The sequence below is a fragment of the Miscanthus floridulus genome, chromosome 10, assembly GCF_019320115.1.
Source record: "Miscanthus floridulus cultivar M001 chromosome 10, ASM1932011v1, whole genome shotgun sequence".
Lineage (NCBI taxonomy): Eukaryota > Viridiplantae > Streptophyta > Magnoliopsida > Poales > Poaceae > Miscanthus > Miscanthus floridulus.
In genome coordinates this window covers 20,324,864-20,340,956 of record NC_089589.1, presented here as the reverse complement: position 1 = coordinate 20,340,956, position 16,093 = coordinate 20,324,864, and the positions used below count along the sequence as shown (strand labels likewise).

Below are 16,093 nucleotides of genomic sequence, written 5' to 3'. Positions count from 1 at the left end.
TGGAGTCGACAACCTCGTCTATCCGAGGCAAGCCAAAGGGGTCTTTAGGGCAGTGTTTGTTAAGATCAGTATAATCAACACACATTCTCCATTCTTTATTCTTTTTCTTAACAAGAACAGGATTAGCTAACCAATCTGGATGATACACTTCTTTTATAAATCCGGCAGCTAAAAGCCGTTTTATTTCTACCCTAATTGCCTCCTTTTTGTCCGGCGCGAATCGTCGAAGTTTCTGCTTGATCGGCTTAGCGGTCGGCGAGACATTCAAGGAGTGCTCGATCTTCTCCCGTGGTACCCCCGGCATGTATGCAGGTTTCCAAGCAAACACATCGGCGTTGGCACGTAGGAAGGAGACGAGCGCGCTTTCCTATTTGGGGTCAAGGTGAGCCCCAATTTTCACCGTCTTGGAAGGGTCGTCGAGGCCGAGGCTGATCTCCTTGACTTCCTTGGACTTGGCGGAGGCCCTAGGAGGCTCTGGGATCTCCATGTCGTTTGCAGACGCGGTCTTGGCTTCGGCGACCACGCTGGCCATCTGGACGGAGAGGTCGGTGGCTTCGGCGAGGGCGAGACTTTCCGTCTCGCAGGCGTAGGCGACGGAGAGGTTGGCCCGCAGAGACAGGACTCCAGCAGGCGAAGGCATCTTCAACACCAGATACGCATAGTGTGGAACGGCCATGAACTTGGTCAGAGCCGGGCGCCCTAGTATGGCGTGGTAGGCGGTGTCGAAGTCGGCGACATAAAAGTTGATATGCTCCACTCTGTAGTTGGTTGCTGTGCCGAACTGTACTGGTAGGGTAATTTCCCCCAGCGGTCTGGATGCCCTGCCGGGCACCACACCCCAAAAGGAGGAGTCTGAAGGCGTGAGGTCTGTTGTCCTGAGTCCGAGCTCCCTTAGGGCCCCAGCGAAGAGTAGATTCAAAGCGCTCCCACCGTCGACGAGGACTTTCCTGAAGAGCACCTTCTGAATAGTCGCATCAAGGACTAGGGGAAAACGCCCTGTGTAGGGTATGTCTGCCCACTGGTCGGCCCTGCTGAAGGTGATGGAGATTTCGGACCACGAGCGATAGCTGGGGTTGGCGGTAGTTTCTTCTGAAGCTATGGTGAGCACTCGTCGGGCGGCGAGCTTCCGTTCCCTTCTGCTTTCGTTGGAGGCGAGACCCCCGAAGATGGTGGCGACCACCTTGTCGTGGTCCTGGAAGGCGTTATTATTATCCCCTGGTGGTCGGCGTCCTCCGTTCCCACCGTTGTCGTCGTTGTACTTTTTCTCCTGGAATTCCTTAGCCAAACCAAGGCAATCTTTCATCTTGTGTTTGGCGTTCTTGTGCAGGGGGCACGGACCGTCCAGAATCTTCTTGTACTGTTCGTCGTAGTTACGCTTTGCGCGCGGCTCATTGACGTTGGCGACAAAGTGATCTGGTCGGCGGCGGTGATTCTGACCAGGTTTGAATCCATCTGGCCGATCACGTCCGCTGTCCCGGTGGAAACTACGGTCGTCGTAGCGGCGATCGTTGTACTGTCGGTTGTCGTTGCGGTTGTCATGGCGGTGAACGTTGTGCTGTCTGTCGTCGTTGCGGTCGTCATGGCGGCGAGACGGGCGATTAGTGCCCGTGTCTTCGTTAAAACGCACCTCCGCTTCCTCGGCGTCGGCGTACTGATTGGCGGTTGTGATCATCTCGCCGATGCCGGTGGGTGGCTTTCTATTGAACTTAGAACGGAGTTCTTGGTGATGAAGTCCTCGGACGAAGGTGGTGATGACTTCGGCCTCCGTGATGTTGGGAATAGAATTCCTCATCTCGGAGAAGCGTCTGATGTAGCTACGGAGTAGTTCAGACGGCTTTTGGTTGATGCGGTTGAGATCGTGCTTGGTGCCCGGCCGCCTGCATGTGGCCATGTAGTTGTCGGTGAAGACTCTCTTCAGATCTTCCCAAGAGCCGATGGAGTCCGGGGCGAGGCTTGTGAACCAGCTCATGGCGGCTGGCGTGAGCATGATAGGGAGATAGTTTGCCATGACGTTGGTGTCTCCTCCGGCGGCTCGGACGGCGGTGGCGTAAGCCTGCAGCCAATGAGTTGGGTTCATCCTTCCTTCATAGGGCTCGACTCCAGTGATTTTGAAACCACGAGGCCACTGGAGCGTTCGGAGTGCCCTGGTGAATGCAGGGGGCCCTTCCGGGCTGTCAGGACCAACATCGGCAGTGTTGCCGGCGACGATCGGCTCCAGAGCTGAGTCCGGGTTGCCGTATTCCTGCTCGTACTCCTGGCGACGTCGTACTTCATCTTCATGCCGCCCGAAACGTCATTGGTCAATACGCCGTCGTGCGTCCCGAAGATTGCTGAGGTGCACTCGGGCGTCCTGTTCGACCTCTTGGTCGTGCTGGCGATGATGCTCGGCGCGGTGGCCTCCAACTCCCCACTGGGGAGGTGGTGACTGGTCGGCAAAGCGGCTTTGACTGGGGCGGCGATTGGATCTAGGATCAACTGATCGGCGGATCACGCTTGTCGAGCACGAAGGTCTCTGAACTTCTCGGATCTCGTTAACTTGACAGTGTGCCGCTTTAAGCATAGCGGCGACCTTGGCGAGCTCGGGCGTCTGCGGGAGGTGAGCGAGTTCGTTGGCGGCCACGGCCAAATTAGCGCTCGGAGTCTTGAAAACGTTGTGGCCGTCAACGCGGAGGAATTCTTCGTTGAGGTTGCGATGAAGGGGCCTTCCTTGTGAATCGATCTGGTTATCACGAGCGGCCTTGGCCATCGCGATGGCGCGTTCGTTATCACGCCGTTGCGCGCGGTTGGCGTTCCTGTTTTCACTGGCGGCGCGTTCCTCGTCTGTTTCGCCGTTCCGGGGGGGCTGTCGATACTGACGTTGAAAATCGCGCCACCCCGGAAAGGCAGGAGAGGAGGTTGCTTGGTGAAGGTCTCGGCGAGGGGCTCGGTGGATCCTTGAGATTCGGAGTCCGGATTTTCCTCGAGGATAGTTTGGAGAGATGCTCCGAGATCCCGGCTGGCGTGCAGCATGTTGACGGTTGGTGGAAATTGGTCGGCGAGCTGGTCGGCGAATTTGCCCCTCAGGGCGTCCTGATACGTAGTTGCGGTGTTGGCGAGCCCGAAAGGCAGGGCGGCGGGCCTTGGAGTCTGTCGAGCATTGATCGTTGACAGATCGGGATCGGAGGGTGCTCGGTGCTGAACAAGGGTGTCCAGAGCTGACTCAGCAATGGAGAGGCAATCGGCGAGTTTCAGGCCGACCTGATCGATAGATTCGATCAGATCGTCGTTGTTGACATGCCTCCTCTGGTAGCAAGGAAGCGAGCGGTGGGTGGCTGATGGAGCCGACCTCGGAAGTGGTTCCGAGATTGGATCTGCAGTTGCAGATGCGAGGGTGGTCGGTGCAGAGCCGATCTACACCGGCTCGAGAAGCTCTCCAACTCCGTCGGCGTTGATGACCCACGTGATGGATCCGACCGTGAAGATCTGGCCGGGCCGCGGGAGGGACGAAGAGCCTGCGGAAAAAACCATCTTGTTCGACAAGGAAACAGCACGCACACCCCTACCTGGCGCGCCAACTGTCGACGGAATATCGTCGGCAGTCCACCGAGGGGCACCCCGCGATGGTAGATTGATCGGTAGAGGAGCGTGTAATCGAGAACAAGAAGGCAACAGAGACACACGAGTTATACAGGTTCAGGCCGTCGGTACAACGTAATACCTTACTCCTGTGGTCTGTTGATTTGCATTAGCTATCGTATGATTTGTCGTGAATTCGTAGGGGTCCCTGCCCGCCTTATATGGTCCGGGGGGCAAGGTTACAAGTCGGTTAGATCTGAGAGATAACCGGAAAGTAATAACAGATTACAAGAAACATGGGATCGTATATATCCTATCAGATCTCGTAACATCTTTAGGATATCCTCTCCGTGCCTTGCGGGGGTCGCCGAACAGAATCATGCCCCGCAAGGCTCCTTCTTGCGGGCTGGACCGTCCCTGGAGGCATAGCCCATATAACCTGCCGTGGGTATCCGGGATCGTACCGCCCACACCCGCCCCGGCTGGCTATTTATTCCGCACTCGCTCTCTTCCTCCACTCAGCTCCCAGTGCTTTCGCTGTCTCTCCACCGATCACAAGGTTGTGGATTGTAGAGACCCGGTGAAGTATCGGGCCTGCCTTCGATCCGGCCATACCGTAGCTTCGCGTGCACCATGTCGAGCTCCTCTCCGCGCCTCCTGTTGGAGAGGATGTTTGGGCGACGCCACGGCCCTGTCTCTCCGACCAGGGCCCCGACCTCCCCGACTGCGGCGACGCGCTGGTCGGGCGTGGACCGCTCTACCTGGTGCTCCCCCTCCTGGACCTCCGCTCTGCCAGGGCTCCCGGTCTCACTCTCCCCCGGCTCGCCAAGAGCGGAGCCGTTCTCCCAGGGTGCGCTTCCTCGACGATGGTCGCACGGAGCTCGGCTCGGCTCGCCACCCTGCCTGGCGGGTCGCGACCCCTTTCGTCCCTGGGCGCCTAGCGTCCCCTCTACTCACGGCAGAATCCTCCTCCTCCTCTATCGCAGGCTATGCAGAAGTCCACATGCCCTTCATCGATCTGGAGCGAAGCCGCTGCTACGCCTACGCCAATCCTATGTGGAGCCGGCTGTTGCGGACCCTGGCCTCTTCATCTGCCCCCCCCGCCCCCCCCCCCCCCCCCCCCCCCCCCCCGTCTACCACCTGGCTACCTCCTCCTGGGGCGCGATGATCGTGGTCTTCAGGCACCCCTACTACAGGGAAGCCACCGTGCGCCAGGTCCCCATCCGCCTTGGCGAGCACCTGCTGGTGATCGAGCCTCACGAGGAGGCGGACTTCCGCTACGTCGCCCGTTACCGCACGCTGGTGGAGGTTGTGGACTTCGACTTCCCCCTCGCCTTGGCGAGCACCTGCTGGTGATCGAGCCTCACGAGGAGGCGGACTTCCGCTACGTCGCCCGTTACCGCACGCTGGTGGAGGTTGTGGCCTTCGACTTCCCCCTCGAACACTGGACTCTGGAGCGCATCACCTTAGCCATCCGCTCCATCGGCAATGTGTGCTGCGTGGACCCGGACTGCTTCCTCGGCACCGACTTCACTGTTCGGGTGCTGCTGCTGGTGGACGACGTGGAGGATGTCCCTGCTCGGCTCCTTCTCCGAAACCTTGGTGATGACTGATGGCTTTGCTGCGGTGGTTCGCCTTCGTGTCATCGATTTCTGGGCCCACCCAGACGATGCGCCGCCACCGACCAACCATGTCTTCCACAACCCGGGGGTGGGGGGGGGGGGGGGTGGCCTGGTGCGCCTTTCCTCAGCAGCGGGGGCTCTGTCTCCGTTGCCCGTCGCCTCTTCCGCGGCCCCTGTACCCCTCCATCCCGCTCTGGTCGTTCATATCCTCTGCTTTTTCTGTGGTTTCCAGGTGGGGGCGCCCTGCTGCCCCCAAGATCGTCATCAAGGATCTCCCAACCCCTGTGCGCCCGGGCACTCCTCCTGCCCCGGCCTGCGTCATCGTCTCGGAGATTGAAGTCTCCCTGTGGCACAGAACCATCCAAATTACATGGTCCATTTTCACATTGTCATTGTCCTAAAGACCTCTCATAGTTGCACACGAGAGCCAGTCTGTCGGGGTTCATCAGGGAACCCCGAATCTTCCACATTTTATAACTCATACAGGATCAACGTGGAGTTACCACAACATTACAACACTTGAATTAACTTACATCGGAGTGCGAAAGACTTAAAGTATTAGATTACAAAACATGTTTGAGTAAAACTTAACTTAAGTTCCAAAATGTGAATAGAATTGCGGAAGCGACTTAGGAGATGTTCAGACCATGTAGAGCCCACCGACATGACCTCAACTAGAAGAACAAGTCAAAATCTGCAACAGGGGTTAACAAACCCTGAGTACTTAAGGGTACTCAACAAGTCTTACTCGACTAAAAGAAGAGACTTTCAAGAGTATATAGATTTAAAGGTAAGGTAGAAGTCAGAGATAACTTTTTTTTAGAAAAGCTTACTATGAGACACGATTCAGTCTAGTTGGGCTAAAACAAACTGGTGGAAAGAGGCAGCCGAGTTGTTGGGCTGAACGATCCATTGATTGCTAGTGCGAGTTGTTGGGCTGAACGATCCATTGACTGCTAGTGTGTTTCAATGTGACACGAGGGAACAACGGGCTTTCTAATTAAAAAAACGGGTCACGGACGCCAACCCACCCACCCGTGAATAGCAATCCGCACCCGCGGCCCGACGCTTGTTTCCCAGCGTCAAGCGGCTCGCACGGCTAAGGATGCAACGGATCGGGTTTGGGGCAGATATCCACGGATTTCGGGTTCTGTGGGTTCGGGTTTGGGATGGTTTTTCACCCACAGTTTTCGGGTTCGGGGCCCCAAAACCATTCGGGTTCGGTTTCGGGTTTGGTTTTCTACCCGTGGATATCCAATGGATATCCGAAATAAATTATTTGGAATTAAAACTCATGTTTTATAATATACTAATAATAATTTGTTTACTTAGATTATTAAATTTATTTAAAGTTGACTCATGAAAATATTTATTATTTGTTGCCTCTTGTTTATACATGTGAATATGTGTATATATATCCGCGGGTTTCGGGTATTCATTCGGGTTTCGGGTATCCGTTCGGGTTTCGGGTATCCGCGGGTTTGGTTTTGGTGATGGATTTCCACCCGAATCGGTTTTCGGGGCGGATTCGGGTTTCGATTTCGGGTTTCGGTTTTGGGTGCACGGAGACTCCACCCGATCCGAACCCGACCCGTTGCCATCCTTACGCACGGCTGCCAGTGCGTTCTCCTTCCCCGCGTCCATTCTCACGTCCTAGCCAGAGGCTAGTACCTGGACCGATTCGCTAGGCCCCACGGGCGGGATCCAGTGCTGAGGTCCGGCCATGCCGCACCGACCCGGTCCCATTCGCTCATCTGAAACTTGAAACTGGCTAGAAAACATGGTTCTGATTGAATTGTTGTGAGAGGAAAATACTGTTCCGGCTGAAAAAAGAAGCCGAACAAGCTGAATATGGGGTAAGCCGAACAGGCCCCGTCGAGCCCCAGTCGACATCAAGCTCTGTATGTTTATGCGTTTTAGATGTATCAGCCTGTTCGCTTGCTCGTATACGATCGTGGATTATAAGCTGGAACAGTATTTTTCTCTCACACCAAACCAGCCAACAGTAAATAATTCATGATCGTTTACGACCTGCCGAACATGCTATATGTCTCAAATGTTTTAAATGTATGTTACAAATGTTTTATATAGATATTATAAAAGTAGATTGAAATGTTGCATATATTGCAATGATTGCACATGTATGTTGCAAGCTTATGTTCCATGTTTCATATGTTTTTTCAGACGTATGTTGCAAGTGTATTTTTTTAAGATGTTGCATATGCTTTTACACATATATGTTGCAAATGTTTTATCTGAATGTTGCATACATTTTTTATAATGGTTTTAAGTGTTTTTCAGGTGTTTTTACAAATGTTTCATATACATATTTCAAGTGTTTCTTCTATCTTCAGACGTAGATTACAAGTGTTGCATCTAAGGGCCTGTTTGGCAGGGCTCCGACAGCTCCGGCTCCGGCCTGTCGGCCGACACCCGCCACTGTTCACCGGAGCCGATTTTCTCTCCCCCTCCTTTTCCTCTCTCACTGACACGCGCGGAGCCGCCGGAGCTCGTTTTTCTGGCTCCGCGGCTCCGGCTCCCGCAGCCTCTTGTCGGCCACCCAGCAGCCGACACCCTGCTACAGTGGCCGGAGCCGGAGCTGGCCGGAGCCCTACCAAAGAGGTCCTAAATATTTTAAAAATAGATCTAGTGTTGCATCTCCTTCGAAAATAGATTTAGTGTTGCATCTAGATTACAAGTGTTGCATCGAGTGTTTCAAAAGAAATTCCTCGCCATCTGTTGTCTCATCTCGGCGTCTCCTCCTCCTCTCAGCGCCGGCTGGACCTCCGCTACCCCCCTCTCCCTCTTCTCGATGCTGGTGAAGTTCAGGGCATGAGAAATAAACTGGCGTGGACGTCCGGGCGCCCCACCTGTCCCATCGTGCGGGTGCTAGCAAGCCCAAAAAAACTGGGGCTCAGACTTCGTCCGTACACTGCGTAGTATCAACACTCGACTGCTTTTAAAAAAAACGCACACTCAACTAGACACGTGTTTGTGGTGGACACCCCCGATCGTGGCAAAATATATAGTGGAAACTACATATTGGATGCAAATACAAAAACCAAGTAGTTCTATGTTTTTTCTAAAAAAACAACTTAACAAATCTATAGTGCATATAAATTTATACTCACGTGTAAAAGTTGGATAGAAACTCAAACTAAAAAATTATATAAAACATACCAAATTTGAGGTGCATATGCACTAGAAGTCTAGAAGACGTAACCCTAGAAATTTGAGGTGCATTGTCTACATTTAAGTCGTCAAAACATCAAATTCAAATTTAAATTAAATTGCAAGAAATTATTTTTTTAAACTAAAAAAGTCATCAATGAAGACGGGCAAATAATAACTGGCTGCCTCCTTTAATCCTTAACCTGAGGCGTTCGGCTCGGTTAATCGATTAACAGAGCGGGCTGCTTAGGGAGACCATTAACGGAGGTGGACACCTTACAACGTTCGCCTATGTTAAGAATGTTTTTTTAGAACGGTTGGGGGCGGGGGCGAGGGCGAGGGCGAGTGGATGAGCGGTCATTGAGCTGCGGCGCGGCCCACCATCGGCACCGTCCGGGTGGACGGACGCCTTATACGCAGCATTTTGTTGTTTTTTTTTTCTCGGTATATAGTTGGTAGCTGTGGACCCTAGTGGAACTCCAGTTGTGAATATCTAATTCTGTTTCTACTCTTTTCTATCGTCTAGTAAAACTGAGGTAATTAAAATTTCATAAATGCTAGAATTTAGTCGCCTGAGATCTCAGGCGATGGGTATTCATGTACTGTCTGCTGCTCTTTGCTGTTGAGTCGACGTAGGGAACAAGAGAAGCCTGATAGATGGCTGACAACGTCGCCTGATCGTTTCAAAAAAATCAGGCACTTGTATAATAGCAATCCCCTTAAATTTTCTGCCGCCCCTTATATAAAAAATAATTTGGAACAAAAGGGGTACGAAACAAACGATGACGACGTTGGAGGTTGGTCACACAGTCAAGTGTCAACCGGCAAGAGATCGAAACGCACCCGCCACCCGGCGAATTGCATTGCATTGCAAGTTTGCAACACGGCACCGCGGCCGCTTTCTGAGCGCGTTGCTGGCACGCTGGCTGCTGCCGATGGGCGATGGATGCCTTGCCTGGCGCCCTGGCCCTTGCATTGCACCTCTGAGTTCCGGCGCGATAAACTGGAATCGCAACGCGTTGTAGTAGCTGACAACCGATCTCGCAGTGGAAGCTACAGTTGAAGGCAGAGTCATAACCTGATCTCTTGGACGTCGGACGAGGACTGGAGATCGATCCATATCCTTTTGTTTATTTGTGTGTACATACTACGTAGAAAGATTCAGATTCTTCAGTCTCCTGCCGCGCCCCCTGCCCCTTATATTCAGATTCTTCAGTCTACGCGCAGGAGCGCCTCGGCTAAGGGTGCTCGTCGCCGCCTTCAGGAAGAGGCGCCTCCGGCTGCCCGACGACACCGCCGAGCTGTACGAGGTCGGGCCGCCGCAGAGTGGCAACAAGAGGCTGCTTTGCCACACCGACCGACTACGGTAATAAACTAAAGCGATCGCGAAATGCAATTGCATGCTTTGCTCCCTAGAAATCTACAAGTGCTGCAACGGTGGCTCGTACGTACGTACGTGCAGGTTCCTCGACAGGGCGGCCATGGTGGAGCACGGCGGCGCCGGCGAGGGAGCGAGTGGGGCGTGGCGGCTGGCGACGACGGTGACGGAGGTGGAGGAGACGAAGCTGCTGGTGGCGACGCTCAACTTCGGGATGACGGTGGCGCTGGGCGCCAGGGCTCCACCTTCTTCATCAAGCAGGGCAGCGTGATGGACAAGCGCCTGGGCGTCGGCGGCGCGCACGGCTTCGAGTTCGAGCTCGCTGCGGCGTCCATCTTCGCGCTGTCCGTGGTCGCCATGATCGCCACGGTGGCGTTCTACGACAGGGCGCTGGTGCCGTGCCTGCGCCGCCGCGGGGGCGAGCGCGGACTCAGCATCCTTAAGCGCGTCGGCGTCTGCATGGCGTTCTCGACCGTGGCGCTGGGCGTGGCGGCGGCGGTGGAGCGGCGGCGCCTCCTGCGGTCGCCGGCACCGGTGTCGGTGTCGGTGCTGTGGCTGGTGCCGCAGTTCGTGATCATGGGCGTGGGCGACGCGTTCGCGGTGGCGGGCCTGCAGGAGTACTTCTACGAGCAGGTCCCCGACGGCATGCGCAGCCTGGGCATCGGGCTCTACCTCAGCGTATTCGGCGCGGGCACGTTCCTCAGCAGCCTGGTGATCACGGCGGCCGACCGCGCCAGCTCCTTGGGAGGCCGCGCCAGCTGGTTCGCCAAGGACCTCGACGGCAGCAGGCTCGACCTCTTCTACTGGCTGCTCGCCTGCATCGGCGCCGTCAACCTGCAGGCCTCCTACGCGCTCGTCGCCGCCAAGTACTCGTACAAGCAGACCGTCGTCGTCAAGGCCGCCGACAGTGTCGGTCGGGGACGACAAATCCGCCGCTGGCGACGTCGAGTGCGCCGCCTTCGCCGCGTTGGTGGTCATGAAACCAACCTATCATCACATATTCACATTCGTGAGCTTAATTAATTTGTAAAGAACAAATGGCAAACGTGCGCGTCGGCACTGGGCACTCGTCTCCGACTCCGGTGGCCTAGGCAATGCGATGCGGCGAGCGGCGTTCCCAACTCCCATATCGCTGTTGTGTTTCAATGTGAGACGAAGGAACTGCAACAACGGGCCCAGCCTTTCGTGCGTAGACTGCGTAGTATCACCAAAAAAAAAAAAAAAAAAAAAAAAAAAAAAAAAAAAAAAAAAAAAAAAAAAAAACTCAACTCGACACGTGTAAGTGCTGCTGACAAACGAACTGCTGAAGATCTCAGGGACGCCTCTGGACCTCTGGTGGACACACCCGATCGTGGCAAAATATATAGTGAAAACTACATATTAGATGGAAATACAATATCAATTTAAAAAATTATTTTCGTTCCTATTTTTTTTAAAAAAACTTGGCATATCTATGGTGCATATAAATATATACTCACATGTAAAAGTTGGATACATACATATATATATATATATATATATATATATATATATATATATATATATATATATATATATATATATATATATATATATATATATATATATATATATAAAACAAATTTGAGGTGTATATGCACTAGAAGACGTAATCCTAGAAATTTCATCTTCTAATGCACGCACATCTGAAATTTGTTTTTTTTGTATGAGTTTCTCAAAAGAAAATTTGCATCCCAACTTTTTACATGGAGTACATATTTGTATGTATTATAGATGTGCCAAATTTTAAAACTCTTTTAGCGACCAAAATATGTTTTCTGAATTTGTTTTCATGTTTTGACCTAGTATGTAATTTCTGCTACATATTTTACCCCCGATTGTAGCACCTTTTCACATAAACATACATTTGGGAGTCCAGGTCTCTAGGACTCCCAATAGCTCTTCGAAGCTCGAGCATGCGTGCTAGCGGACTAACCCACAAACCATCCGTTGATCTGTCCTCGGGCACCGCATGACAGTTTCAACGTACACAGATAAACAAATCATAGAAACCAATTGTGTTGGTTGTGGAAACCTATCAGATTTATGTCAATCACATATTGCAGTTATATAAATTCTTTCACCGTTAGCATAGAAACCTCACTCAGAAGAGTACGGTGACGTCCGAATCAAGCATATCTCAACTGTGTTCACACGTTAGCATATCTCAACCGTTAGCATAGAAATCAATTGGGTTTTTGTACAATAAATAACCTACTTATATTAGAGTAGTTTAAAATGTACAATACTCCAAAATTTTTTTGATGTGTGCAAGAAAACACGTGTACGATGTGGAGCCATAATTTCTACTCTATATCTATGACCTAGACGAGACTATGGATTAGCATCTTTTTAAGATCTACTCCCTCCATCCCAAATTGTAAGTCATTCCAAGAATCTTGGAGAGTCAAACTTTTTCAAGTTTGACTAAAATTATAGAGAGAAACACAAAGATTGATGACATCAAATAGGTATAATATGAAAATATAACTAATGAAGAATCTAATGATACTTACTTGGTATGATAAATATTATTATTTTGTTATATAAATTTGGTCAAACTTGAAAAACTTTGACTCTCCAAGATTCTTGGAATGACTTACAATTTGGGATGGAGGGAGTAATAACTAGGAATTAGTAGCATCTATTGGAAAGGTTTGGTACTCTTTTGGCTTCTTTTCGTCTGAGATCCAAACCGAATGACTGAAGAGCTCCTGACGTGACGCGCGGAAAAGGACCGCAGAGAATTTCTCATAAGAATACAAGTTTTGATAGACAGGCTGATTAGCGTCCCTGTCACGTTTCCATTTAGTAGCATGCCTACCCCAGGAACTGCAGACACACCACAAGCAAAATGAGGATTATCTCGATTCTACACGCCTTTTGTTTTCCCAAACTAGTATAAATGCTAACGCCCACGTTAACCATGCATACTCGTCCTTACGAACATAGGCATCATGCACATCTTATCTCTATAATCCAGTAGTCGGCAATCCCTCCTGTTACCATAAAAAAATCTTATATCTCTATAAAATGTCTTCGAGAGATACACTTGGTAGATTTAAAGATCAATTAGTACTTAAATCTTGGATATACGATATCAGCTGCAAGTAATCTAACCAATTGATTCTTGAATCCTACTACTAATCACTAGTATAATGTCCGTGCTAACGCAACGGCAGTATTTCAAAGATGCACACGACAACAACTAAACAACTATATTTTTTTCCAAGAAACAACCAAAGTGGTAGGAAGCTGAGTAAAGCACCAATTTTTTTCATGTAAAAGAAAAATTACAAGGTTGTAATTGAACAATTTGGACAGCTTTCCTGACATCACGAACCATTAGTTCTTGTGGCATGATGGATGACTTCAGAGTAGAATAACAGGGAATCACATCACAGACATACAAATGCACATGTCTCAAGAACACGTCAAAACTACACTAAACATTTGACGATTTTTTGATAATTCCTAGCAACTATTTCAGCCTTCAACATTGTCTCCCTGGTAGCTCAGATGTCTTCCGTCGATTCCATCGATGGAGACAACGACCAAGCATATTTGTTGTCATCTGTCTACCGTATGGTTCTTGGAGCTGCAGGCAAATGGACATAGTTCAGAACCATACAAGAAGTATTATAGCTAAATGAAACAATTCACCAAATTACAGATTCCAAACTGAAGTTTCAGATTCAGGCACGAAGACAGGAACTGTTAGCTGCAATATATAATCATCTGATTATTCCATTATTTTTGTGCTCTGTTATCAGCCAAGAGAAATGATCTATGCATACAAGCTACAATCCGTTTGCGGCCAGGATACAGTTGCACCTAATAGGGATGACTTTGCCTAACTTCATGTCTCATTTCTGCAATATAAATACAGGATAGATCCGAAAGGAAACAAATCATACCCCTAAATTAATGAGCCTACGGTATCATAACAAAGTCACCAATGACCACTGTCGATGCGGGACCCATAAGGTTCCCCACGGAGAAGAGAAAAGAAGACCTAGTCCAACTAGGATTTCCTACATGTAATCCTATTAGGACTAGTTACACGTAATCCTACTAGGATCTCTACTTTGTAACCGACTAGGACTCCCGCCTCTCCTGAACTATATAAAGGAGGGCAGGGGTCCCTAGATCAAAGAACACACACATAGACAACAATTGTACGACACAACCCTTGACAATCAATCCAACGCAAAGGCTAAGGCCGACTGGACGTAAGGTTATTACTCGATCTACGATCGAGGGCCTGAACCAGAATAAATCGACTGTGTCTTGCGTTAACCATCGAGTTCGGCATACGCCGAAGCCCGAACATACTGCCCCGGGTACCCCCGTGGCAGGCTATCGATGGTAAAACATCGACAGCTGGCGCGCCAGGTAGGGGACTTCGGCGACTTGCATCCGAGAGCTCGATGGACCTCGACAACATAATCTTCCCGACGGGATCAACTTTCATCTTCGGCTCATGGATCTGCGAGGCAGATAACAACGGCAGACTTCAAAGCCATCTCCTCAAAGATTCAGATCATCTGGAAAAAGTTCCTATTTCAACAACTGCAACGGATCAGCTCACCAGAAGATTCGCGCAACTCATAGTATCCGATTCAAATCAGATTTCACGACCACTCGTATCCGATTCGAATTCAAGCTCCAAGGCGAAGTCTTATCCGAGTGCTTTCTGGAAGCCGAGTTCTCTTTCGGAAAGATTCCAGAGCACAACCCGAAACAACTCGGATTACCCCCAGAGTTATCACAAGAAGTCGAATTCTTTTCCATTTGGGCTCGACAACATGGCGAAATCCTATCAGGGGCAGGTCGAAAGATCTTTCAATCCTAGATTCGGGATACCACTGACAGGAGCTCAGGAGGGTCTCGTGCTAACAATAACATCGCAGGACTGTATCATCCACTGGCCGGGTTCCGTCCCTGAGGATAGCGGAACCCAACTAGTCGGCACATCAGCAACAGCTATTCTACCTTACCAGGAAGGAGACTCAATCTACGACACCGAGGCATCTACTAAAGTTATCAGTAACTCCAACAGAATGAAAACTAATGTCAATAACAGAACTGCTCATACGCGAGAAGTACTCATGGTTCGACGACCGCGGTCACCATTAAATCTCCCGGAAGCACCTGATGTCAGATCATCAGATGAATCAGAATCCAACATATCACCGTTTGCCCAAGGCTACGACGGAGAAACAGACAGTCAGAGACAAGCTAGAGAAAGAAAAAACAAGTTGAAGCAAGGGCGTCAACACCGTGCTAGGCAGCGTAAGGAAGCTTGGATCAGATACGAGTCAGAATTGGCTGAGTACGACAAAAGAAAATCACAACGAGAAGTCGAGGGAAGACGCACGGCGAATACACCCTACGATAAGATTCGAGAGGCATTAGAAGAACTCGGAAAAACTTCACACCCCAGTGAAAAGTATGAACAGCTCCAGGACTTGCTCCGATCAACAATCCCGAAAGCACATGAAGAGAGAGCTCGATCAAGACTACCCGCAAGATCAACAACCCACAGACAAGAAGAACAAAATCAAAGGAAATCTGCTTTCGAAAGACTTGGGCCAAGTGGAAGCCATAATGAAGGAAGTAGGAAGGAACATAATCAGGGCCACCGATTTGAACAACCCAGGAAGACTAGAAGTAGGATACCTACCCAAACAATCTCGCAAGATTATTCCCGTCAGAACGACAGCTGGCCAGAAGAAGGTGCCGAATCCGAATTCAAAGAAACCAAGACGCACGACAGGTTCCCCTGTTTCACGAACAGGCTTGCATTAGTACGATTACCTCACAAATTCAAACCGTCTAACCACTCCAAGTATGATGGCAAAACCGAACCAAGGCAATGGCTCAGAATATATTCACAATCAATTGAACTAGCCGGAGGAGATGACGATATTAAAACCCTTTTCTTTCCCATGGCACTGGAAGCCATGCCTCTCCAATGGTTCGACAAACTGAACCCAGGATCTATCAGAAATTGGGAGGATTTGCAAAGAGCTTTTTGCGAGAATTTTGCAGGAATCATTACACATCCAATCACCCATGCAGAATTAAAAGGACTCAAGCAAAAGGGAGGTGAAAGTCTCAGAAACTACTATCGACGATTCGGCGAACTACGAGCTCAAGTGCATGACATAACCGAACGAGAAGTAATTGAAGCTTTCTCTCACGGAATCATGGCTAGGTGGCAATTTCAAGATTTCTGCAAAGAAAATCCGAGAAACAATGAAGAATTCAGACGAACAGTAGAAAAGATGATTACTGCAGAAGAAAAAACACGGGAAAGGTTCCCAGACAGAAACAACCAGGACAA

At 50.2% G+C, this 16,093-nt stretch overlaps 1 pseudogene; it reads left to right on the top strand.

The window, feature by feature from the left end:
* The first annotated feature begins 9,439 nt into the window (after positions 1–9,439).
* Positions 9,440–10,756, top strand: LOC136488144 (protein NRT1/ PTR FAMILY 5.7-like; annotated as a pseudogene).
* Positions 10,757–16,093: the final 5,337 nt, after the last annotated feature.